Source organism: Balaenoptera musculus, chromosome 17, assembly GCF_009873245.2.
Source record: "Balaenoptera musculus isolate JJ_BM4_2016_0621 chromosome 17, mBalMus1.pri.v3, whole genome shotgun sequence".
Classification (NCBI taxonomy): Eukaryota; Metazoa; Chordata; class Mammalia; order Artiodactyla; family Balaenopteridae; genus Balaenoptera; species Balaenoptera musculus.
The window spans coordinates 64,421,541-64,447,512 of record NC_045801.1 but is presented as its reverse complement, the minus strand read 5'-3'; positions in this window follow the sequence as shown (position 1 = coordinate 64,447,512).

Here is a 25,972-nt window from a genome sequence, read left to right as displayed (position 1 = left end):
GGTATTTTAAACTTGTTAGGGGAGTTTTCATAGTGTAAACTTAAGATCTGGGGTATATAAACTATACCTCATTAAAATTAAAAAAGCATAATTTGCAAATAAATAAGTAAGAGAGATCTACCACCTGCCTGTAACTGACTGTGTTCCCAGGTCTGTTCTAGCTTAACAGTGGTTGAAGCATACCAACCATGGATTATGGGAATCTTCAGGCCTATAGCATAAGTACACTTTGGAGCAAATAGTTCCTGTTTCCCACTGGGCTGGTTGACCTCTGTTGGAACTACCCTACCAGAAAGAGGAGATAACCAGTGCCTCTAATGAGTAGATGCACTGAGTTGGGGACAAAGTCTCAGCCAGGCCAACTTGGGTTGTGGTCAGCTCAACTAGGATGAAGCTACGGACATGCCATGGTGGCCTGCACTAACCAAACAAGTTTTTTCACCTCTTGTAGGGAATATGCTATCAGGCTACAATGGCAGAAAAATGGGGAATAAATACCAGTAATATATGGGACCTCCCTGAGTAAAGTAGGGACAGTCTGAATTAAGTCCTCAGTAGAGAGTAGAGAATAAGAAAGGATTTAAAGTGAAAGGTTAGTGGCAGGGAGCTGGAAAAAAATGGAGATAAAAGGTTTGGGAACCAGAGGAAACTATAGAGGGGTGATTTAAACCACGCCCTCACCCCACCGGCAGATGAGCTTGTGATGGAGTTCAGTGCTGTCTGGGATACTCTGAGTTGCCTTGGACAGTGGCAGGAAGTCATTTGGACAGAATGTCCTCTTTTTTAAACCTGTGATTGCACCATGCAGATGTAGCCACCGTCTGTGATTTGTGAACCCTTCAAAGTCATATTTTAAAGGGAAAGAATTCTAAACGCTAGAAATCTGGAATCTCCCTTTGAAAAATAAGCTAAAAGTAATTTAGATTAAAATATACTGATTAAAATTGCCTTGTTTCAGATTTTGAGGCATGCCATTTCTTTCTGATTATTATCTCTCGGTTACTTAATATAAACCACCCCTAGATCAAGAGAATCAGGCAGAAATTTTGTGATAAAACTCAGGAACTACTCACAGTCAAAAGCAGCTTCACAGATAGCCTCCTAGAAACATCTAATAAGTCTGTCATAATCAGCACATGATCCTCAAGAAATGAGAAGAAGAAACAGCTGCTTTGTAGCAAATCCCAACTACAGTAGGGATTAATTCTAAATTCATGTCACATTTAGTCAGCATTCATCTGGGGCAACAGGGAATATCTTTGCCAGGCTAAGGGCAGTTATGTGTTTGTCAAAACAGATGAAACCTAAAATGTTAATTTTGTTTTTCTCTCAGATAAATATTTCTGTAGAACAAGGAATCTTTTAATGTTGGAATAATCAGTGAAGAAAGACATCTAACAGTTCTTACTGCGTTCTGCCTTTCCTGTTCGACTTCACTGTTTTAAATCTGGTCTTAACTCACTTTGAAAATTCTTTAGTGGTGATGGCGAATCTTTCTCCTGCCTTCTCTCCTTTATTTGTCTGTGTAATATATTCAGTCTTCATAATCAAACATAATGGTACCAGTGGGGTTTCTCCTTACGGGTATGACCATTTCTGAGGATAACAAAATTGCAATTAAGACTCATACTTTCGGGTTCTAAGAACCTGAGTTTGAACCCCAGATCCATCAATGAGAAGCCATGTGCATTTTCAACTTTAAAAATGTTTTTGGATGTCAGTTATCTCATCTCTAAAATGAGAATAATAATAGTGATTTCTTTACATAGTTGCATTGAGATAATTCATGTGAAGGAACAGTATTAGCACATGATAAATGCTAAATGAATGTTAGCTATGATGGTGGTGGTAATAATGCCGAATGCTCTAGAGGTGCTTTTACACATTAACTTCACATGAATCACCTGGAGGAGGGGTAGTTAGAATGAATTCTGATTCAGTAAGGCTGGTGATGAGTGTGAGAGGCTGCCTAGCCAATACATTCCCAGGTTATGCCCATGCTGGTCCATGAACCACACTCTGAATAGCAAGGACCTTTTTCTCTTACTGTTGGCAATCTGGTCTGTTTTCTGATTCAATGTCAGCCATATGTGATACTGGAAATCTGTCATTCTTCCTTCACTTATTAGCTAGAATATCTCTATAAAGAGAAACTTTCCCTCATCTACTATTGGGTTATCCAAAGGTATAGTATGCATAGGAAAGGCCAGTATTCCAAATAAAGAGTTGATACTTGAGCATCGTTCAACAGTGACCAATAATGATATCTTTAAGAACTCATATATCTAAATGTACTTGAAATGCTTCAATCCGATTGCAATTATTATCCTTATTTATCCTAACCCATTTTTGACCAGTGGGTAACTCTTTGAGTTGATTCCTGTGATCTTTGACGTGACTTTAGTCTTCTTTTATAGCTTCATTCCAATGTGTAGCATAATAAATTGATCCAGATTCATCATGTACATTTCTTTCCAAGACCTGGAAATCATTGAAATCTCCTTTATCTTCCTGTTAGTGGGAAACTGTATTTAGAGGCTGTAAGTTGGGCACTGAGAGTACTCACTGCTACTGGGTTGGTCATTATTTCTAGGTCTTTTCAGCAAACAAAGCTAGGAAAATTTTTGTTTTAAATAAAATTCATCATAAGTTTAGATGATACTTCCAAACCAAATTGAGGACTGGCAGGATTTTTATTTAATCTTTTTGATCTTAAGTCTGAATCTCCTTTACCCCATGCCCAGAATCTGAGTTCTAATGACATAGAATGATAGAATTAGAATATCAAATACTTCTCATTTGCTTTCTCCCATAATATACCCACAACAATTTCAAAATAACAAAAAATTTACTACCAACCATATGATTAATGAAAATAGTGTAAGATTTTTTCTTGTAGTTTCAAAATTTTTCTTCCAAGATATATCATATTAAAGATTATAACCAAATAACTGTGTTTTTTAGCCACTTTGAACTTCTGGGTGGTTGTGCTACCAACAATTCATCCCATTTTATTTTTATTTTATGGATTTTTTAACTAAAATTTTTAGGATTAAAATATTAACATGGTCCAAGTCAAACCTATAAATCTAGTTTCTGCCCCACCCTATTTCCTCCCTTGCCCAATATGCAACCACTCTTTTCATTTTATGTTTGCCTTCCTCTATTAATTTTCTATTTATGCCATAACAAATTACCACAGACATAGTGGCTTTAAAACAACACAGATTTGGTTTCTATAGTTACAGAGGTTAGAACACTGATAGCTTTCACAGGGTAAAAATCAATATGTCAGCAGGGCTGTGTGCCTTTCTTAAGGCTCTTTGGGAAAACCCATCTCCTTGCTTTTTGCAGCAAAGATGGCTTTTGGAGACCATCCACACGTACCTTGTCTAGTGGCCTCCTTCCTCCATCTTCAAAGTCATCCATCTTGCATCTCTCTGTTCATTAGTCACATCTCCCTTTAACTCCCCTCTTCTGCCTCAATCTTGATCCTTGGGATTACACTGGGCCTACCCGAAGAATCCAGGACAATCTACCATCTGAAGGTCCTTAATTTCACCACATCTGAAAAGTCCTTTTTGCCATGTAAGGTAACATACTTCAGGTTCAGGGGATTTGGCTTGACATAATTGGGGAAACCATTATTTGGCCTGTCACAGTTCCCCACTTTCTTAGATGAGTAGGTGCATACTACACACATTTTATCCATCTTGCTCTTTGCATTTGACAGTACATCCACTCCATAGTAGGGTATAGATCTATATCCCACTTCTTCACTCTTTACAGCTGCATAGCATTCTATTATGAGCATATACCTTGATGTATCTAACCAGTCTCCTATAAACATTCATTTGATTTTGTTTCTAATTTGTGCTATAACAAATATCCTACTAAAAAATGGCCCTGTGCATTTATGTTTTTGCATTCTGCCACTGTACCCATTGGATAGATTTCTAAAAGTGGGTTTGCTGAATCAAAGAGTAAAATAAGTATGTACTTTCTCTGGAGACTACAAGTTTCTTTCCAAATGGTTCTGTCATTTGCATTCACACCACAAATGTGTGAGAGCACTATTACATTTGAATATATTGCCAAACTTTTGGATTTTTGTCAGTCTCAGCATACTTCTAATTTCCATTTCTCTTATATGAGTTATTCGTGTCTATTTTCATATGGTTAAGAAACAATTTAAATTTCATTTTCTTTGTGTTTTACGTTTGCATTTCCAACCTGTTTTTCTATAATATTTTCCATCTCCTCTTTCTCCCTTTTGGAAAACTCTTTATAAATTAGAATATCTCCTGTTCTGGGTTATAAGTTGCAAATATTTTTACAAGTTTGATTCTGTCTTTTTACTTTGCTTACTGTATGTCTTCCTAGTCAAGAATTTTTATTTTTATGTAATTAAATTTATCTATATTTTCCTTGATTACATCTGGAATTTGAATCACTCCAAGGTATAAATGAATTCACCTTGTTTTTCTTTTTATATAGATAACTTTTTTCCTCTTTATTTTATTTTAATTTTATTATTTTTTTAACATCTTTATTGGAGTATAATTGCTTTACAATGGTGTGTTATTTTCTGCTTTATAACAAAGTGAATCAGCTATACATATACATACAACTCCATATCTCCTCCCTCTTGCATCTCCCTCCCAACCTCCCTTACCCACCCCTCTAGGTGGACACAAAGCAACAAGCTGATCTCCCTGTGCTATGTGGCTGCTTCCCACTAGCTATCTATTTTACATTTGGTAGTGTATATATGTCCATGCCACTCTCTCACTTCGTCCCAGCTTACCCTTCCCACTCCCCATATCCTCAACTCCATTCTCTAGTAGGTCTCCGTCTTTATTCCTGTCTTGCCCCTAGGTTCTTCATGACCATTTTTTTTTGTTTTTTAGAATATATATATGTGTTAGCATACAGTATTTGTTTTCCTCTGACTTACTTCACTCTGTATGACAGACACTATTTCCATCCATCTCACTACAAGTAACTCAATTTCGTTTCTCTTTATGGCTGAGTAATATTCCATTGTATATATGTGCCACATCTTCTTTATCCATTCATCCAATGATGGACACCTAGGTTGCTTCCATGTCCTGGCTATTGTACATAGAGCTTCAATGAACACTGTGGTACATGACTCTTTTTGAATTATGGTTTTCTCAGGGTACATGCCCAGTACTGGGATTGCTGGGTTGTATTGTAGTTCTATTTTTAGTTTTTTAAGGAACCTCCATACGGTTCTCCATAGTGGCTGTATCAATTTACATTCCCACCAACACTGCAAGAGGGTTCCCTTTCCTCCACACACTATCCAGCATTTATTGTTTCTAGATTTTTGATTATGGCCATTCTGACCAGTGTGAGATGATATCTCATTGTAGTTTTGATTTGCATTTCTCTAATGATTAATGATGTTGATCATTCTTTCATGTATTTGTTGGCAATCTGAATATCTTCTTTGGAGAAATGTCTATTTAGGTCTTCTGACCATTTTTGGATTGGGTTGTTTTTCTGATATTGAGCTGCATGAGCTGCTTGTAAATTTTGGAGATTAATCCTTTGTCAGTTGCTTCATTTACAAATATTTTCTCCCATTCTGAGGGTTGTCTTTTCATCTTGTCAATGGTTTCCTCTACTGTGAAAAAGCTCTTACGTTTCATTAGGTCCCATTTGTTTATTTTTGTTTTTATTTCCATTTCTCTAGGAGATGGGTCAAAAAGGATCTTGCTGTGATTTATGTCATAGAGTGTTCCGCCTATGTTTTCCTCTAAGAGTTTGATAGTGTCTGGCCTTACATTTAGGTCTTTAATCCATTTTGAATTTATTTTTGTGTATGGTGTTAGGGAGTGTTCTAATTTCATTCTTTTACATGTAGCTCTCCAGTTTTCCCAGCACCACTTATTGAAGAGATTGACTTTTCTCCATTGTATATGCTTACCTCCTTTATCAAAAATAAGGTGGCCGTATGTGCGTGGGTTTGTCTCTGGGCTTTCTAGCCTGTTCCATTGATCTATATTTCTGTTTTTGTCCCAATACCATACTGTCTTGATTACTGTAGCTTTGTAGTATAGTCTGAAGTCAGGGAGCCTGATTCCTCCAGCTCCGTTTTTCTTTCTCAAGATTGCTTTGGCTATTCGGGGTCTTTTGTGTTTCCATATAAATTGTGAAATTCTTTGTTCTAGTTCTGTGAAAAATGCCAGTGGTAGTTTGATAGGGATTGCATTGAATCTGTAGATTGCTTTGGGTAGTATAGTCATTTTCACAATGCTGATTCTTCCAATCCAAGAACATGGTATATCTCTCCATCTGTTTGTATCATCTTTAATTTCTTTCATCAGTGTCTTATAATTTTCTGCATACAGGTCTTTTGTCTCCTTAGGTAGGTTTATTCCTAGATATTTTATTCTTTTTGTTGCAACGGTAAATGGGAGTGTTTTCTTAATTTCACTTTCAGATTTTTCATCATTAGTGTATAGGAATGCAAGAGATTTCTGTGCATTAATTTTGTACCCTGCTACTTTACCAATTCATTCATTAGCTCTAGTAGTTTTCTGGTAGCATCCTTAGGATTCTCTATGTATAGTATCATGTCATCTGCAAATAGTGACAGCTTTACTTCTTCTTTTCCAATTTGGATTCCTTTTATTTCTTTTTCTTCTGTAATTACTGTGGCTAAAACTTCCAAAACTATGTTGAATAATAGTGGTGAGAGTGGGCAACCTTGTCTTGCTCCTGATCTTAGTTGAAATGGTTTCAGTTTTTCACCATTGAGGACAATGTTGGCTGTGGGTTTGTCATATATGGCCTTTATTATGTTGAGGAAAGTTCCCTCTATGCCTACTTTCTGGAGGGTTTTTATCATAAATGGGTGTTGGATTTTGGCAAAAGCTTTCTCTGCATCTATTGAGATGATCATAAGGTTCTTCTCCTTCAATTTGTTAATATGGTGTATCACATTGATTGGTTTCCATATACTGAAGAATCCCTGCATTCCTGGGATAAACCCCACTTGATCATGGTGTATGATCCTTTTCATGTGCTGTTGGATTCTGTTTGCTAGTATTCTGTTGAGGATTTTTGCATCTATGTTCATCAGTGATATTGGCCTGTAGTTTTCTTTCTTTGTGACATCTTTGTCTGGTTTTGGTATCAGGGTGATGTTGGTCTTGTCGAATGAGTTTGGGAGTGTTCCTCCCTCTGCTATATTTTGGAAGAGTTTGAGAAGGATAGGTGTTAGCTCTTCTCTAAATGTTTGATAGAATTCGCCTGTGAAGCCATCTGGTCCTGGGCTTTTGTTTGTTGGAAGATTTTTAATCACAGTTTCAATTTCAGTGCTTGTGATTGGTCTGTTCATATTTTCTATTTCTTCCTGGTTCAGTCTCGGAAGGTTGTGCATTTCTAAGAATTTGTCCATTTCTTCCAGGTTGTCCATTTTATTGGCATATAGTTGCTGGTAGTAATCTCTCATGATCCTTTGTATTTCTGTAGTGTCAGTTGTTACTTCTCCTTTTTCATTTCTAATTCTATTGATTTGTGTCTTCTCCCTCTTTTTCTTGATGAGTCTGGCTAATGGTTTATCAGTTTTGTTTATCTTCTCAAAGAATCAGCTTTTAGTTTTATTGATCTTTGCTATCATTTCCTTCATTTCTTTTTCATTTATTTCTGATCTGATCTTTATGATTTCTTTCCTTCTGCTAATTTTGGGGGTTTTTTGTTCTTCTTTCTCTAATTGCTTTAGGTGTAAGGTTAGGTTGTTTATTTGAGATGTTTCTTGTTTCTTAAGGTAGGATTATATTGCTATAAACTTCCCTCTTAGAACAGCTTTTGCTGCATCCCATAGGTTTTGGGTCATCGTGTTTTTATTGTCATTTGTTTCTAGGTATTTTTTGATTTCCTCTTTGATTTCTTCAGTGATCTCTTGGCTATTAAGTAGTGTATTGTTTAGCCTCCATGTGTTTGTATTTTTTCAGATTTTTTCCTGTAATTGATATCTAGTCTCATAGCATTGTGGTCGGAAAGGATACTTGATACGATTTCAATTTTCTTAAATTTACCAAGGCTTGATTTGTGACCCAAGATATGATCTATCCTGGAGAATGTTCCATGAGCACTTGAGAAGAAAGTGTATTCTATTGTTTTTGGATGGAATGTCCTATAAATATCAATTAAGTCCATCTTGTTTAATGTATCATTTAAAGCTTGTGTGTCCTTATTTATTTTCATTTTGGATGATCTGTCCATTGGTGAAAGTGGGGTGTTAAAGTCCCCTACTATGATTGTGTTACTGTTGATTTCCCCTTTTGTGGCTGTTAGTATTTGCCTTATGTATTGAGGTGCTCCTATGTTGGGTGCATAAATATTTACCATTGTTATATCTTCTTCTTGGATTGCTCCCTTGATCATTATGTAGTGTCCTTCTTTGTCTCCTGTAATAGTCTTTGTTTTACAGTCTATTTTGTCTGATATGAGAATTGCTACTCCAGCTTTCTTTTGATATCAATTTGCATGGAATATCTTTTTCCATCCCCTCACTTTCACTCTGTATGTGTCCCTAGGTCTGAAGTGGGTCCCTTGTAGACAGCATATATACGGGTTTTGTTTTTGTATGCATTCAGCCAGTCTATGTCTTTTGGTTGGAGCATTTAATCCATTTACATTTAAGGTAATTATCGATATGTATGTTCCTATTACCATTTTCTTACTTGTTTTGTGTTTGTTATTGTAGGTCTTTTCCTTCTCTTGTGTTTCCTGCCTAGAGAAGTTCCTTTAGCATTTGTTGTAAAGCTGGTTTGGTGGTGCTGAATTCTCTTAGCTTTTGCTTGTCTGTAAAGATTTTAATTTCTCTGTCGAATCTGAATGAGATCCTTGCTGGGTAGAGTAATCTTGGTTTTAGGTTTTTCCCCTTCATCACTTTAAATATGTCCTGCCACTCCCTTCTGGCTTGCAGAGTTTCTGCTGAAAGATCAGCTGTTAACCTTATAGGGATTCCCTTGTGTGTTATTTGTTGTTTTTCCCTGGCTGCTTTTAATATTTTTTCTTTATATTTAATCTTTGCTAGTTTGATTAATACGTGTCTTGGCATGTTTCTCCTTGGATTTTATCCTGTATGGGACTCCCTATGCTTCCTGGACTTGATTAACTATTTCCTTTCCCATATTAGGGAAGTTTTCAACTATAATCTCTTCAAATATTTTCTCAGTCCCTTTTTCTCTTCTTCTTCTGGGACCTCTATAATTCCAATGTTGGTGCGTTTAATGTTGTCCCAGAGGTCTCTGAGACTGTCCTCAATTCTTTTCAATTTTTTTTCTTTATTCTGCTCTGCAGTAGTTATTTCCACTATTTTATCTTCCAGGTCACTTATCCGTTCTTCTGCCTCCATTATTCTGCTATTGATTCCTTCTAGAGAATTTTTAATTTCATTTATTGTGTTGTTCATCACTGTTTGTTTGCTCTTTAGTTCTTCTAGGTTCTTGTTAAACGTTTCTTGTATTTTCTCCATTCTATTTCCAAGATTTTGGATCATCTTTACTCTCATTATTCTGAATTCTTTTTCAGGTAGACTGCCTATTTCCTCTTCATTTGTTAGGTCTGGTGGGTTTTTACCTTGCTCCTTCATCTGCTGTGTGTTTCTCTGTCTTCTCATTTTGCTCAACTTACTGTGTTTGGGGTCTCCTTTTCACATGCTGCAGGTTCGTAGTTCCCGTTGTTTTTGGTGTCTGCCTCCAGTGGCTAAGGTTGGTTCAGTGGGTTGTGTAGGCTTCCTGGTGGAGGGGACTGGTGCCTGTGTTCTTGTGGATGAGGCTGGATCTTTTCTTTCTGGTGGGCAGGTCCACGTCTGGTGGTGTGTTTTGGGGTGTCTGTGGCCTTATTATGGTTTTAGGCAGCCTCTCTGCTAATGGGTGGGGTTGTGTTCCTGTCTTGCTAGTTGTTTGGCATAGGGTGTCCAGCACTGTAGCTTGCTGGTCGCTGAGTGGAGCTGGATCTTGGTGTTGAGATGGACATCTCTAGGAGATTTTTGCTGTTTGATATTACATGGATCTGGGAGGTCTCTTGTGGACCAATGTCCTGGACTTGGGTCTCCCACCACAGAGGCACAGCTCTGACGCCTGGCTGGAGCACCAAGAGCCTCTCATCCACACGGGTCAGAATAAAGGGGAGAAAAAGAAAGAAAGAAAGAAAGATGAAGATAAAGTAAAATAAAATAAAATAAATAGTTTTTAAAATAAAAAATAAAAAATAATTATTAAAAAAATTTTTTTAAGTAATAAAAATAAAAAAGAAAGAAAGAAAGAAGAGAGCAACCAAACCAAAAAACCAATTCACCAATGATAACAAGCACTAAAAACTTTACTAAAAAAAAAAAAAAAAAAAAGGACAGACAGAACCCTAGGACAAATGGTAAAAGCAAAGCTATACAGACAAATCACACACAGAAGCATACACATACACACTCACAAAAAGAGAAACAGGGAAATATAAATATATATCATTGCTGCCAAAGTCCACCTCCTCGATTTGGGATGATTCGTTGTCTGTTCAGGTATTCCACAGATGCAGGATACATCAAGTTGACTGTGGAGATTTAATCTGCTGCTCCTGAGGCTGCTGGAAGAGATTTTCCTTTCTCTTCTTTGTTCGCACAGCTCCCGGGGTTCAGCTTTGGATTTGGTCCTGCCTCTGCGTGTAGGTCGCCTGAGGGCGTCTGCTCTTCGCTCAGACAGGATGGGGTTAAAGGAGCAGCTGATTCGGGGGCTCTGGCTCCCTCAGGCCGGGGGGAGGGAGGGGTACGGATGCGGGGTGAGCCTGCGGTGGCAGAGGCCGGTGTGACGTTGCACAAGCCTGAGGCGCGCCGTGCGTTCTCCCGGGGAAGTTGTCCCTGGATCACGGGACCCTGGCAGTGGCGGGCTGCACAGGCTCCCGGGCGGGGAGGTGTGGAGAGTGACCTGTGCTCGCACACAGGCTTCTTGGTGGCGGCAGCAGCAGCCTTAGCATCTCATGCCCGTCTCTGGGGTCCGCGCTGATAGCCGCGGCTCACGCCCATCTCCTGAGCTCCTTTAAGCAGTGTTCTTAATCCCCTCTCCTCGCGCACCAGGAAACAAAGAGGGAAGAAAAAGTCTGTTGCCTCTTCAGCAGCTCCAGACTTTTTCCCGGACTCTCTCCCATCTAGCTGTGGCGCACTAGCCCCTTCAGGCCATGTTCACACCGCCAACCCCAGTCCTCTCCCTACGATCCGACTGAAGCCCGAGTCTCAGCTCCCAGCCCCGCCCGCCCCGGCGGCTGAGCAGAAAAGCCTCTCGGGCTGGTGAGTGCTGCTCGGCGCCGAGCCTCTGTGCAGGAATCTCTCCACTTTGCCCTCCGCACCCCTGTGGCTGCGCTCTCTTCCGTGGCTCCGAAGCTTCCCCCTCCTCCACCCGCAGTCTCCGCCCGTGAAGGGGCTTCCTAGTGTATGGAAACCTTTCCTCCTTCACAGCTCCCTCCCACTGGTGCAGGTCCTGTCCCTATTCTTGTGTCTCCGTTTTTTCTTTTTTCCTTTGCCCTACCCAGGTGGGGAGTTTGCCTTTTGGGAGGTCTGAGGTCTTCTGCCAGCATTCAGTAGGTGTTCTGTAGGAGTTGTTCCACATGTAGATGTATTTCTGATGTATTTGTGGGGAGGCAGTTGATCTCCATGTCTTACTCTTCCACCGTCTTGAAGCTCCTCTTACACCTTGTTTTTCTTCTAATACTTTTATAGTTTAATTTTTACATTTAAATACCTGAAACATTTGGAATTTATCCTACTGTAGAGTGTGAGAAATGGATTCACATTCACTTTTCCATATGCTATCCCGTTACTTCATTTGGAAGTTCTTTACCTTCTCTGTGCCTCAGTTTTCTCACCTATAAAATCAGCTGATAACTAATATCCAGCCTCATTAGACAAAGTAACATCTTGCAAGAAGTATAGATTTACGTATCATCAGAGTAATCAGCTGCCACTGCATTGTGATTTTGGAATTCCTTGAATTCCAAAATGCTAAAATATGACTTACCTCAGAATTTGAATGAGATAATGCATATGTAACACTCAGCATGATGCCTAGCACATGGTAAAAGCTTAATAAATGTTATCTATGATGATAATGACGACATAGAAGATAATTCAGTGGTTCTAGCTCCTTATTCTTGTCCAAGGTCAAGTCACCCTTGACATTTATTATAACCTTAACCTTTTACTCTGGTGGCATGCTGTGTTTTGGTCTTATTTTTAAGATGCAGTATCTAGTCCTTTTGCCTGATTTGCTTACCTGGACACTCTTCTTTGATCCCCGTTCTAGCCCCTGGCTGAGTTTCCTACCTTCCCCCTAGGACAAGAGCCCTCCCTTTCTGTTTCCAGTCCCTTTCTGTGAATTTATCAACTTCATGAACTGACTTGGCTGATGCTATCATCTGGATTTCTGAAACCGACTTCCCCTCATCATCTTTTTGGGATTCTGTCTAATTTTGGGGGGAAATCCAAATAATATGTGTGAAAACTGCTGACTCTTGCTCACCTGGAATCAGCTGCCCTTCCCTTAGAAGCCAGGTTTTGCTTGCCAAACTCCTCTTTAATGAACATGTAGCTGATTCAGAGTCTATCTTCTCTCCTCCCATCCTGGGCAGGGGTGTTAGGTGTGTTGAAATGGCTTAGCCAGTTACCAGGCATGTGGTTAGAATAGGGATTGTGTTCCAACAAGGCAGAGCCTAAGATGGGGGAGATTATACTTTGGGTAAAGGATCCTTACCGCTTATCTGGAACCAAAGGGTTAAGACAAACTAAGCCCTGTAGAAGAAAACAAAAGCTAAGACAGAGGGCTACAAAGTGAAGAGTTCAAAGTTTGCAAAAGATGTGATTGTTTCTAACATCCAACTGTATGATATGTGGCTGCATCCTGCTGGCTCGAAGGGCCAGATAGAGAGGACAGTCATTTTCCTTAATGTTCATCTTACCTGATGATTAGGGTTGGTTAAAAGCACATTCCTCACCCATACGTCCTCCATGTTATGTGGAATGCCTGATTTTGTCACAAGACAGGACAGTGTGTTTCAGCTGATAACTAATATCCAGCTTCATTAGACAAAGTAACGTTTTGCAAGAAGTATAGATTTATGTATCATCAGAGTAATCAGCTGCCACTGCATTGTGATTTTGGAATTCCTTGAAGACTTCCTTACTGAAAACATCCCCTCCTTACACAGCTCTTTTCCAGATACTTAACTGTCCCATGTCTATTTGCAGTGTATACCATCTACTTGAATGATGATACCTCCATCTCTACCCTTCCCCACTTTCACTGTCTTGATAGCTGCCAGAACAACACTGAAGATCTTGAAGATATAATTAATCCAGTCTCCTAATTTAAACCCCAATGAATGGTTCTCCTCTGCTTTCAGAATTCTTTGACCTGATGTTTCAGAAATACATTTATGCCCAATGCTCAGATGAAGTGCCACATTTATTTACTTTTAAGATCAACCCACACCAATCTCAGCCCCCACTGACAAGGTTGTTGAGAAATCCAGTGTCTGTAATTTTTCATACTTCGTGGTTCATGCCTCCCACTTTGCACTGTAATAAGATTCTAGGACTTAAACAGTTGAGGCCACATGGAGGAAGAAGCCTCTGAACACCAGTCTTCCTGGTCACGCTGAAGACACTCATTGTCTAGGTCTGCATGGTCCATTCAAGGACTGGTACTCCTCTGGCTCCATATTAAGCTTGGCCTTCAGCGCATTTGATGAGGCCTTGGAGCATGGACCCAGCCTCAACCTGGACTTATACAGTAGTCCACAGGAAGTCTGACCTGTCTGCAAATGACCTGGCGATAAGACCCTACACCTTTTCATATGCCTTGTTTCTGGAAAGTCCACAGAGCCCATTTACCCTGAAGTCATGAAGTCAAGAACTGGTGTGTGTGTGTGTGTGTGTGTGTGTGTGTGTGTGTGTGTTTCTGTGTATCCTCAGGACTGCCCACCTCATCTGAATGCCAAGTCTAGTAATATGTTCCCATAGGTCAGAGCCCCAGAATCAACAGCACAACACCTAACTGCCCATTCTTTAAAGAGAGGGGAGCAAACTACCCTTTCATATTTTATGAGAGTTTATTCTAGCAAAAAACAAAAGTGATTAAAACAAAAGCACAGGATTTTCCTATACTCAATTATTAATTGATACTTTATCTAACCTAACTGATTAGAAGATACATCTGATTAGAAGATGTATTAGAAGATATATCACTGATTAGAAGATACATCACTACTTTATGTACTACTATGAAAGAAAAAATGCCAATTAAACTGTGGCTTAATGCTTTTTTATCACTCAGAATTCTTAATTTATATTTATTGAAAGAATGTTTTCAGATTTACTTGTTTCTCTAATGTCAAATGTAAGCCCTTACTCTGTTTCTGTGACTTTCTGCATAAACAATAATCCATTTTGCTTCAAAACTGAATTATGTGTACTTTTTAAAAGAAATGTGAATGGCATTAACCCAACATGTTGCACTTTAACTCAACTGAAACCTGGAGCAGCTATGACCGAGCTTGTATACATGCCAGCAATCACAACAACATCCCAAATGACAGTGACTGCAAGACACCATAATGTGAAAGAGGCATCCCAATCTCAGGAATGTTAAAATGTGAAAGCACGTGCATCTGAGAATTCTTGGAATACAATACATCTCTTTGTGTACCTATATATCTGCGTGTCTACCTCTACAGCATAACTTTTACCATCCACTTCCTCGCATCCTGTATTCCAGCCACGCCAATCCACTGACAGTACTCTGCATATTACAAGCTATTTTATGCCTCATGCCTTTCCACCTACAGTGCCCACTTTCTGGAAGTCCCTCGTCCTTCCTCCTCTTGGCTGTAAGCTCAACTCTCACTCATCTGTCAAACCAGAGCTCACATGTTTCTTCACTTGAGAAAACTTCTCTTCCCCACAAGCATAGCTCCCTCCCTCATGCCCCCCTTGAACATTGTACCCATTTCTATTCCTGCACTAACACAGAGGTTGGGAATTTCCTTTGCTCCACTAGAACTCCTGAAGAGCAGGAGTTGTGTTGTTTACATTTTGATTCCCTGATGCTTTGCACGGTATTAATATATGATAGGCACTAAAAAGATCTTCAGTAAATGATTGGATAGTTCCTCAGACAGTCATCCTTCAAAAAGAGGGGTGGTTTCTCCAGAATGGGTTGTCAAGGACAGTAGGACAGAGGAGGATCCTGTGTAACAAGAGTGGGTAGAATCATGAGGTTAAAGATAGATCTACAGACAAATATGTCAACTAGTACAAGATAGTCACGAGCCAATAGCATGTTCTTAGGTCTGATTTCAGCAAAACTGCTTTTAATAGCGAAGCAATTACCATTCTGGGCATACCTAGAGGCCGGGGTTAGGAAAAGAAAGAGGTTACAGTGTTTGGTGAAATCTTATCAGTTAAGATTTTCTGTTAAGCACAGAGTGTTCATAATTCTGATTTTCATGCATAGTTTAATATCAGCTTCATTAATTTTATCAGGCTATTTTTCTTGACCTCCCGCTTGTTGTAAAAGAATTCTAAATGAACCATGTAGTTTTACATCCAAAGAAATGATGTTCTTTCAGATGTAAGGCATATGTTTCAATGTTACTTTGCTGTTAAAAAAATTAATATCAAAAAGACTTAAACAATATAAATGTGAAAGATCCCCAGTTTATAATAAATATCCTGCATGCTATTATGAAGATCAATTGACAGACCAGTATTTATTTAAAATGGCTATTGACTGTGTTTTATCCTCTTTTGAAGGATCCAAGATACTCATAATATCTGCTAAGTGTGGGTGTCTCTTAAATAGAAATTGCATAGTACAGACCTCATCCAAAGTAGCTGTTTGGATGAGATAAATTGAGTACAGAAGAGTTTACATTTCTGAGCTGTTCTGATCTGTTGTGTATACTAAATATGACAAGCTTAAGTAGATCCAAAGTGGATAATATTTTTAATCTTCTGGCTATTTAACTAGTAACTTTACAGTCTGTGTTTTAGTTTCAAGCAGAAAATTATATACAACATAGATGTACTTTATATTTATCACCAAAAAATCACATACACTACGCCACCTCATTATATTTAGTATATGGGGAAAAAATTGAGGAAACCATTTTTTGAGTACAGTTGGTAAGTACTTGTGTGCCAAGGATGAGTTAATGTATATTTATACAACCATTTTCCTGTTACGGTTTCTTCATTTTAGGGGTGGTTAATTATATAGATAATTGTCTATATCTATAAAATGATTTATAAATGAGCAATAAACATTTCATCTGTCTCCTATTCTGTTATAGGTATAGTTGAGTTGAATTTAAGAGAAGTCAATTTAATATATATGTGATACCTAGGAAATGGGAGAAATATGCTGTGATTTACTAGCTTTTAAACATTGTGTACCAATTACACAAAAAATCAGTTAATACAGGGTTGTTGATATTGAAAATCTGTTTAGAGCCCTCATGTAGAAATGTCACTTACAAATGAAAATATGAACATAAATCTCAGATTTTGTAATTTAAAAATGCAATTAATATGGTAGTTCTATTTCTAGTTTTTTGAGAAACCTCCATACTGTTTTCCACAATGGCTGCTCCAATTTACATTCCCACCAACAGTGTACAAGGGTTCCGTTTTCTCCACATCCTTGCATCATTTGTTATTTGTGTTCTTTTTGTTGATAGCCATTCTGACAGGTGTGAGGCGATATCTCACTGTGGTTTTGATTTGCATTTCCCTGATGATTAGCGATGCTGAGCATCTTTTCATGTGCCTGTTGGCTATCTGCATTTCCTCTCTGGAAAAATGTCTATTTAGTTCTTCTGCCCATTTTTTAATCGTTGTGTTTGTTTTTTTGACGTTGAGTTGTATGAGCTGTTTATATATGCTGGATATTAATCTCTTATCGGTCATATCATTTACAAATATTTTCTCCCATTCAGTAGGTTATCTTTTCATTTTGCTTATGGTTTCCTTTACTGTGCAAAAGCTTTTAAGTTTAATTAGGTCCCATTTGTTTATTTTTGCTTTTATTTCCTTTACTTTAGGAGACAGATCCAAAAAAAATATTGCTGTGATTCATGTCAAAGAGTGTTCTGCCTATGTTTTCCTCAAGGAGTTTTATAATATCCGGTCTTACATTTAGGTCTTTAATCCATTTTGAGTTTATTTTTGTATATGGTGTTAGGGAATGTTCTAATTTCATTCTTTCACATGTAGCTATCCAGTTTTCCCAGCACGACTTGTTAAAGAGACTGCCTTTCTCCATTGTATATTCTTGCTTCCTTTGTCAAAGATTAATTGACCATAAGTGTGTGGGTTTATTTCTGGGCTCCGTATCCTGTTCCATTGATTTATGTGTCTGTTTTTGTGCTAGTACCATACTGTTTGGATTTCTGTAGCTTGGTAGTACAGTCTGAAGTCAGGGAGCGTGATTCCTCCAGCTCCTTTTTTCTTTCTCAAGATTGCTTTGGCTATTTGGGTTCTTTTTTGTTTCCATACAGATTTTAGAATTATTTGCTTTAGTTCTGTGAAAAATGCCATTGGTATTTTGATACGTATTGCATTAACTCTGTAGATTGCCTTGGGTAGTACGGTTGTTTTAACCATATGACCCAGAAATTCCACTCCTGGGTATATATTCGAAAAAAACAAAAAGATACATGCACCCCAATGTTCCTAGCAGCATTACTTTAATTGCCAAGATATGGAAGCAACCCAAGTGTCAAGCAATAGATGAATGGATAATGAAGATGTGAGATATATAGATAGATAGATAGATAGATAGATAGATAGATAGATAGATAGATAGATAGATATAGATAGATAGATAGATAGATAGATAGATAGATAGATAGATAGATAGATAGATAGATCTCCAAATACACACAATGGAATACTACTCAGCCATAAAAAAAAGAATGAAATTTTGCCATTTGCAGCAATATGGATGGACTTGGAGGGCATTTTGCTAAGTGAAATAAGTCAGACAGATGAAGACAAACACTGTATTATATTACTTATATGGGGAATCTAAAAAATACAACAAGCTAGTGAATGTAACAGAAAAGAAGCAGACTCACAGATATAGAGAACAAACTAGTGGTTACCAGTGGGGAGGGGGGAGATGCAATATAGGGGTAGGGGAGTGGGAGGTACAAACTATTGGGTATAAGATAGACTAGAAGGATGTTCTGTACAATATGGGGAATATAGACAAAACTTTTTTTTTTTTTTTAAAGAAATTCACGTTCTTTTATTTATTTATTTATTTATTTATTTATTTATTTATGACTGTGTTGGGTCTTCATTTCTGTGCGAGGGCTTTCTCTAGTTGTGGCAAGTGGGGACCACTCTTCATCGCGGTGCGCGGGCCTCTCACCATCGCGGCCTCTCTTGTTGCGGAGCACAGGCTCCAGACGCGCAGGCTCAGTAATTGTGGCTCACGGGCCCAGTTGCTCCGTGGCATGTGGGATCTTCCCAGACCAGGGCTCGAACCCGTGTTCCCTGCATTGGCAGGCAGATTCTCAACCACTGCGCCACCAGGGAAGCCCCTAGACAATACTTTTTAATAACTGTAAATGGAGTGTAACAATTAAAAATTGTATAAAAAAATAAAGTTAAAAAACTATAATTCTACTTAATAGCAGGTATTAATTCAGGACACAGATAACTCAAACAGGAAACACATGTAGATGACGAACATATCCTTAAATTATTGATAATTTTATTATATCTTTTTTAACATCTTTATTGAAGTATAATTGCTTTACAATGGTGTGTTAGTTTCTGCTGTATAACAAAGTGAATCAGCTATATGTATACAAATATCCCCATATCCCATCCCTCTTGCATCTCCCTCCCACCCTCACTATCCCACCCTTCTAGGTGGTCACAAAGCACCGAGCTGATCTCCCTGTGCTATGTGGCTGCTTCCCACTAGCTATCTATTTTACATTTGGTAGTGTATATATGTCAGTGCCACTCTCTCACTTCGTCCCAGCTTAGCCTTCCCCCTCCCCATGTCCTCAAGTCCATTCTCTATGTCTGCATCTTTATTCCTGTCCTGTCCCTAGGTTCTTCAGAACCTTTTTTTTTTTTTTTTTTTAGATTCCATATATATGTGTTAGAATACAGTATTTGTTTTTCTCTTTCTGACTTACTTCACTCTGTATGACAGACTCTAGGTCCATCCACCTCACTACAAATAACTCAATTTCATTTCTTTTTATGGCTGAATAATATTCCATTGTATATATGTGCCATATCTTCTTTATCCATTCATCTGTCGATGGACACTTAGGTTGATTCCATGTCCTGGCTATTGTAAATAGTGCTGCAATGAACATTGTGGTACATGACTCTTTGAATTATGGTTTTCTCCGGGTATATGCCCAGTAGTGGGATTGCTGGGTCGTATGGTAGTTCTATTTTTAGTTTTTTAAGACACCTCCATACTGTTCTCCATAGTGGCTGTATCAATTTACATTCCCACAAACAGTGCAAGAGGGATCTCTTTTCTCCACACCTTCTCCAGCATTTATTGTTTGTAGACTTTCTGATGATGGCCATTCTGACCAGTGTGAGATCATACCTCATTGTAGTTTTGATTTGCATTTCTCTAATAATTAGTGATGTTGAGCATCCTTTCATGTGTTTGTTGGCAATCTGTATATCTTCTTTGAAGAAATGTCTATTTAGGTCTTCTGCCCATTTTTGGATTGGGTTGTTTGTTTTTTTGATATTGAGCTGCATGAGCTGCTTGTATATTTTGGAGATTAATCCTTTGTCAGTTTCTTCATTTGCAAATATTTTCTCCCATTCTGAGGGTTGTCTTTTCGTCTTGTTTATGGTTTCCTTTGCTGTGCAAAAGCTTTTAAGTTTCATCAGGTCCCATTTGTTTATTTTTGTTTTTATTTCCCTTTCTCTAGGAGGTGGGTCAAAAAGAATCTTGCTGTGATTTATGTCATGAAGTGTTCTGCCTATGTTTTCTTCTAAGAGTTTTATAATGTCTGGCCTTACATTTAGGTCTTTAATCCATCTTGAATTTATTTTTGTGTATGGTGTTAGGGAGTGTTCTAATTTCATTCTTTTACATGTAGCTCTCCAGTTTTCCCAGCACCACTTATTGAACAGGCTGTCTTTTGTCCATTGTATATTTTTGCCTCCTTTATCAAAGATAAGGTGACCATATGTGGGTGGGTTTATCTCTGGGCTTTCTATCCTGTTCCATTGATCTCTATTTCTGTTTTTGTGCCAATACCAATACTGTCTTGATTACTGTAGGTTTGTAGTATAGTCTGAAGTCAGGGAGCCTGATTCCTCCAGCTCCATTTTTCTTTCTCAAGATTGCTTTGGCTATTCGGGGTCTTTTGTGTTTCCATACAAATTGTGAAATTTTTTGTTCTAGTTCTATTATGATACCTTTATCTACATCCCTTTTAAAGTTAGTGGACACAAATTTTTATAGGAACTAATGTCTAATGCATCCTTTTAAGAAAAATACTTCTACCTAAAGAAGCTAGCAGTGAAATTACATGGCCTCATCTCTCCAGCCACAGGGTTGGTTATGTGGCTCAGGTTGGCTAACCAGACGCTTTTTTCCAAACTACAATATTGTTATAGGTACAGTCTTATGACAAAGTCTGTCCACTCAAGTTATTCCATGGACATTTGAGCCAGTGAAAGAGAGAGCAAAAGTGTGAGAGAGAATATAGTTTGAACTCTGTGTCTAGCCTCTCTTGAAAAGTAACTGCATTTTTTTTTTAAAGATTTTTTTGATGTGGACCATTTTTAAAGTCTTTATTGAATTTGTTACAATATTGCTTCTGTTTTACATTTTGGTTTTTTGGCTGCGAGGCATGTGGGATTTTAGCTCCCTGACCAGGGATCAAACCCGCACCCCCCTGCATTGGAATGCGAAGTCTTAACCACTGGACTGCCAGGGAAGTCCCCTAACTGGATTTTTTAAGTTAAAGTAGGCAATATATTTCCCCACTCTTCTTATTCTTCTCTGTCAATCTGATAATTTATCATATATTGTTTCATTTTTTATTTCAAATTTTTTTCTTAAGCTATATTGAGTTTCATTTTAATTGAAATGTATCTGACCACTCTAATCATGTACACAAACCCATACATAAATATTGTGACAGATTAAAAATGGCCACGAGTTCTTTGATATCCCTCCCTTTGAAAATAGGGGACTATATCCTATCCCCTTGAATCTAGGCTTAGAGCATGATAGAACTAATGCTTGCCAGTTTTGGACCTAGCCTTTAAGAAACTTGGCAGTTTCCACTTCCTTTTTCTTGGATCACTGACCTACATTTGAGAAGTCAGACCATTCAGTGTGTAAACTATGTGAAAGTCCAAGGTAATCACATGGAGAGGTCTTGAGGGAAGCAGGGAGTGAGAGTGACAGAGAGACAGAGAAACTCCATCAGAGAAGAGAGACAGACAGAGGAACTCCTCCAGCCCCAGGTGTTCTAGCCCCAGCCATTCAAATCATCCCAGAAGAGATCCCAGATGTTGTGAAGTTGAGATAAATCCCTGAACCCCACCCAGATTAATGACCTACTTAATATTGAAATAAAATAATGATAAATTGTTGTTTTAAGCCACTTGATTTTGAGTAGTTTGACAAGATGGAAAAAAAAATTGATAACATGATTATTAAAGACATTTTTCTTGATTATATTCTTATTTTCCTAGTATTCTGTTCTTAGAAGACATTATTCATGCAAACAAACAAACAGAAAACCCACCTGGTCCATATTAATAATAAATCACTTATTAGCTTTTTGTTAGCTTTATTATCGTTCCTAAGTACTATAACTGAGAATAAAATTGCATTGTTGGCTGCATCCAGTAGATATCACTTCTATCACCCCACCTTTTTTATTCCACTGCCAGGAAATACCCAGACTCTACACTTTTCTCTTTCCTCTCCATATATTTACAAAGTGGTACAATCTTCGTGAATATTTTGCATACCATTTAAAATTTTTGCAATATACTGTGATCATTCCCTTGCCTATAAACATTCTCATATAAATGAAAAACATTGATAAATAGCAGTTATGCAAAATGGAACTCATATTAGGGTCTAATAAATTTTTTGAAAAATTAGGTATAAATGCAAAAGAGGATAGAGTGAAAAATAATTCAATGAAAAAGAACTAAGTAAGGCTGCAAGTTGAGGACAGTAATAGAGAGAACCACTTCAATACATCATTATTATCATCACCATTATTCTTTTGTTATGTGTATATAAGTGTACACAAAAGAATGGAAAAGGGAGTTAATAACAATAAATACAATACATTACATATTCTATTATTTAATACTATATGTTAAAATGTAATTACACTGTCTTAGTCCATTTAGGCTGCTGTAACAAAATATCATAATCTGCATGGCTTAAAAACAACAGAAATTTATTTCTCACAATTCTGAAGGCTAGGAAGTCCAAGATCAAGGCACAGGCAGATTCAGTGTCTAGAGAAGGCCCTTGCTGGTACATTGATGGCTTTCTTTTCACTCTAACTTGACATGGTGGAAGAGGTAAGGGATCTCTCTGGGACCTCTTTTATAAGGACACTAATCCCATTCATGAGGGCTCTGACCTAATCAACTCTCAAAGGCCCATCTCCAAGCACCATCGCTTTGGGGATTAGAATTTTAACAAATGAACTTGGGGGGAGACAGAAACATTCAGTCCATAGGAAACACAAAAGGTTAAAATGTGCTCTGGTCCATGTACTAGGTGATATAGAAGGCTCCCATTTTTGATGGGGCACAGAACATAAAAGAGCACTGTAGCAGTTCCAGATTGTGGTACGATCAACTTTGGTACTTGGGCCATATAATTTTGGCCCTACCTATGGTGTTGGAGGTGCCAGTGGTTGGAAAAGATGCAGTATGGTGCTTTGGGCAAGCTCCAACGGGAGAATCACAATCTAAGCCCCTGGGTTTCAGAACAAGGCTATGCCATCAGCAGCAAAGAATTACACAGTTCTTGGGCTTCCCTGGTGGCACAGTGGTTGAGAATCTGCCTGCCAATGCAGGGGACACGGGTTCGAGCCCTGGTCTGGGAAGATCTCACGTGCTGTGGAGCAACTAGGCCCATGAGCCACAACTACTGAGCCTGTGCGTCTGGAGCCTGTGCTCCCAACAAGAGAGGCCGCGATGGTGAGAGGCCCGCACACTGCGATGAGGAGTGGCCCCCACTTGCCACAACTAGAGAAAGCCCTCACACAGAAACGAAGACCCAACACAGCCAAAAATAAATTAATTAATTAAAAAAAAAAAAAAGAATTACACAGTTCTTGGCATGTTATTGGTCCCTATAGAGACAGAATGCTTGACTATGAGACATAAAGTGGTGCCATTATGAGCTGGGTTCAGTTAAACTGACCAAGTGGTAAAGTCAGACCGGTCCAGTGACAGGACATCTTAAGACGGAAGTGGTATATCTGGATCACTGCAGAGCAGGACTAGAAGGCATGAGTAAACTGCATAAGCATAAGCAGGTGGGCCAGACCTCCTTGTAACCCATTACAATTGCACTCAGCCTCTCCTCCAGTTTGCACCTATGGCCAACTGAGTAAGTTCCATATGAGCAGCTGAAAGAAGAGGAAAAAGCTCAAGTTTGCTTGATGGATGGGGTAGCTAGGTACTTGAGGGCAAGCCAAAAACAGATGGCAGTTGCATTACATCCACATTCAGGACTAGTCCTGAAAGATGGTAGAGACAGAAAACCTTTCTAATGGGCAGAGCTATGAGCAGCGCACCTGGTCGTATGCTTGTTTGGAAGGAAGAGTGGCCAAGGTGAAAATATAGTCAGATTCATGAGAAGTGGCCAATAGCCTGGTGATCTTTGGGGGTCTGGAAGGAAAAGGACCAGAAGATTGAAGACCAGGGAGCCTAGGGTGGAGGGAGGTGGATGAATGTATGGGAGTTGGGACAAAGTGCGAAGATTTTATATTGCATGTTAAAGTGCTACATGCAAGGGACACTGAAAATGTGACTTGGCCTGTTGATATTAACCAGCTTTCCTCACTAGCCATCCTAAATCTGAAACAAGGGGCATGTAAACTTAGTGGTCATAGTGGCAGAGATGGAGGTACTACGTGAGTTAACCAGCAAGGACTCCCACTTACGAAGGTCATTCCACCTACTGCTGCATCCAACTGTCCAAAGTGCCAGCAACTGAGACCAACACCGAGTCCCTGGTATGGTACCATGCCTCTAGGAGACCAAAAGGCCATTTGGTGGCAAGTTGATTATATCAGGCCAGCAATTTGTCATGACAGAGATAGACAGCTATGCTGGGTATGGCTCTGCCATTTTTATCTGCAAAGCCTCAGCCAGCACCACTGTCTGAGGTTTATGGAATACTTGATCTATAGGCATGGAATCTCATACAACATAGCACAAAACCACAGCACATATTTTGCAGTGAAGGAATACGGATGTGGCTGATGATCATGGTATCTTCTGATTGCATCATATACTGCACTGCCCAGAGGCACACAGCCTGACAGAATAGAGTGGTCTAAAGGTGCAGCACCAGCTTAGAGGCAACATTCTAAAAGGGTAATATGCCTTCAGGCATATATGAATTTTCAGATTCAGAAAGTATAATAACCCAAACAGAATAAATAAAAATAGTTCTACACCACTTACATTGTAGTGAAACAGAATATTAAAAGCACAATTTAAAGGATTAAAAGAAGGAACCAAAATGAAAAGATAGTTAAATTAACAGCTGATTTCTCATCAGCAACAACGAAAGTGAGAGAACAATGAAAAAATATTTTTCAAGTGCTAAAAGAATATAACTGTCAATGTAGAATTTTATAGTCAGTAAAATTATCTTTGAATAATAAGTGTGAAATCAAATCATTATCAGAGAAACAAAAGCTGGGAGTATTTATGACTTTGAGATTATCCTAAAAGAGCTTCTAAAGGATCTATTTTAGGCCAAAGTAAAATGATTTCAAGACAAGGTCAGAGCCTCAAGAAAAATGGTAGACAAAGAAAGTGGCAAATATGAGTGTAAATCTAAAAAAAAATGACTGTATAACACAATAAGAATAATGTTTAGCCTGATAGTTAAAAAAATGAGAGAGAACCAAAATACTTACACAATAATATGTGCTGGGATGTGGGTGGGTGATCAAGTTGACCCATTCTAAAAAATCATTGTATTACTTGAAAAAAACTCTAATAGACTGTGAAACTTCCATACTATTACAAAGAAAATATGGAATAAAAACTCAATTTACATCAAAGAAGATTTTTAAAAAGAGAAAAAAAAAAGTAGGATAGATACCAAAATAATACTGCAGTAGAAACAAATTCAAATATATCAATAATCACAATATATTATTTTGAGATATACTTACATGTTATAAAACTATGAAAAAACAAGGGAATGATAGACCAAAATTTTATGATAATGTTTCACTGGGCGTGTCAAAGTTGAATGCTATCATAAAAGGGTACACAAAGACCTTCAAATGTCATAGGCAAAGTTGTTTTTCTTAAGCTGGGTAGTGGATACACATATATTTCTCTTTTTCTGTCTGTCTGACTGCATCTCTCTCTCATTTTACATATATATATATATATACACATATATGTAATATTTATTTTCATGTGTTTTAAAATATTTCATAATAAATTTTAAAAGAGAAAGAACTACAAATTGTAGAAGAGTCAGAGAAACATAATCATGGCAGAATTACTAGAGCATGGCAATCTTATTTTATGAGGAAAGCATTCAGAATTATAGTTTAAAAATACTATTTTCAGTTCTAAATGAAGTTATTAAGCTTGACAAGTTTTATTTTTAGAGTTACTGTTTGAGATCTTTCTTGGCTTTTC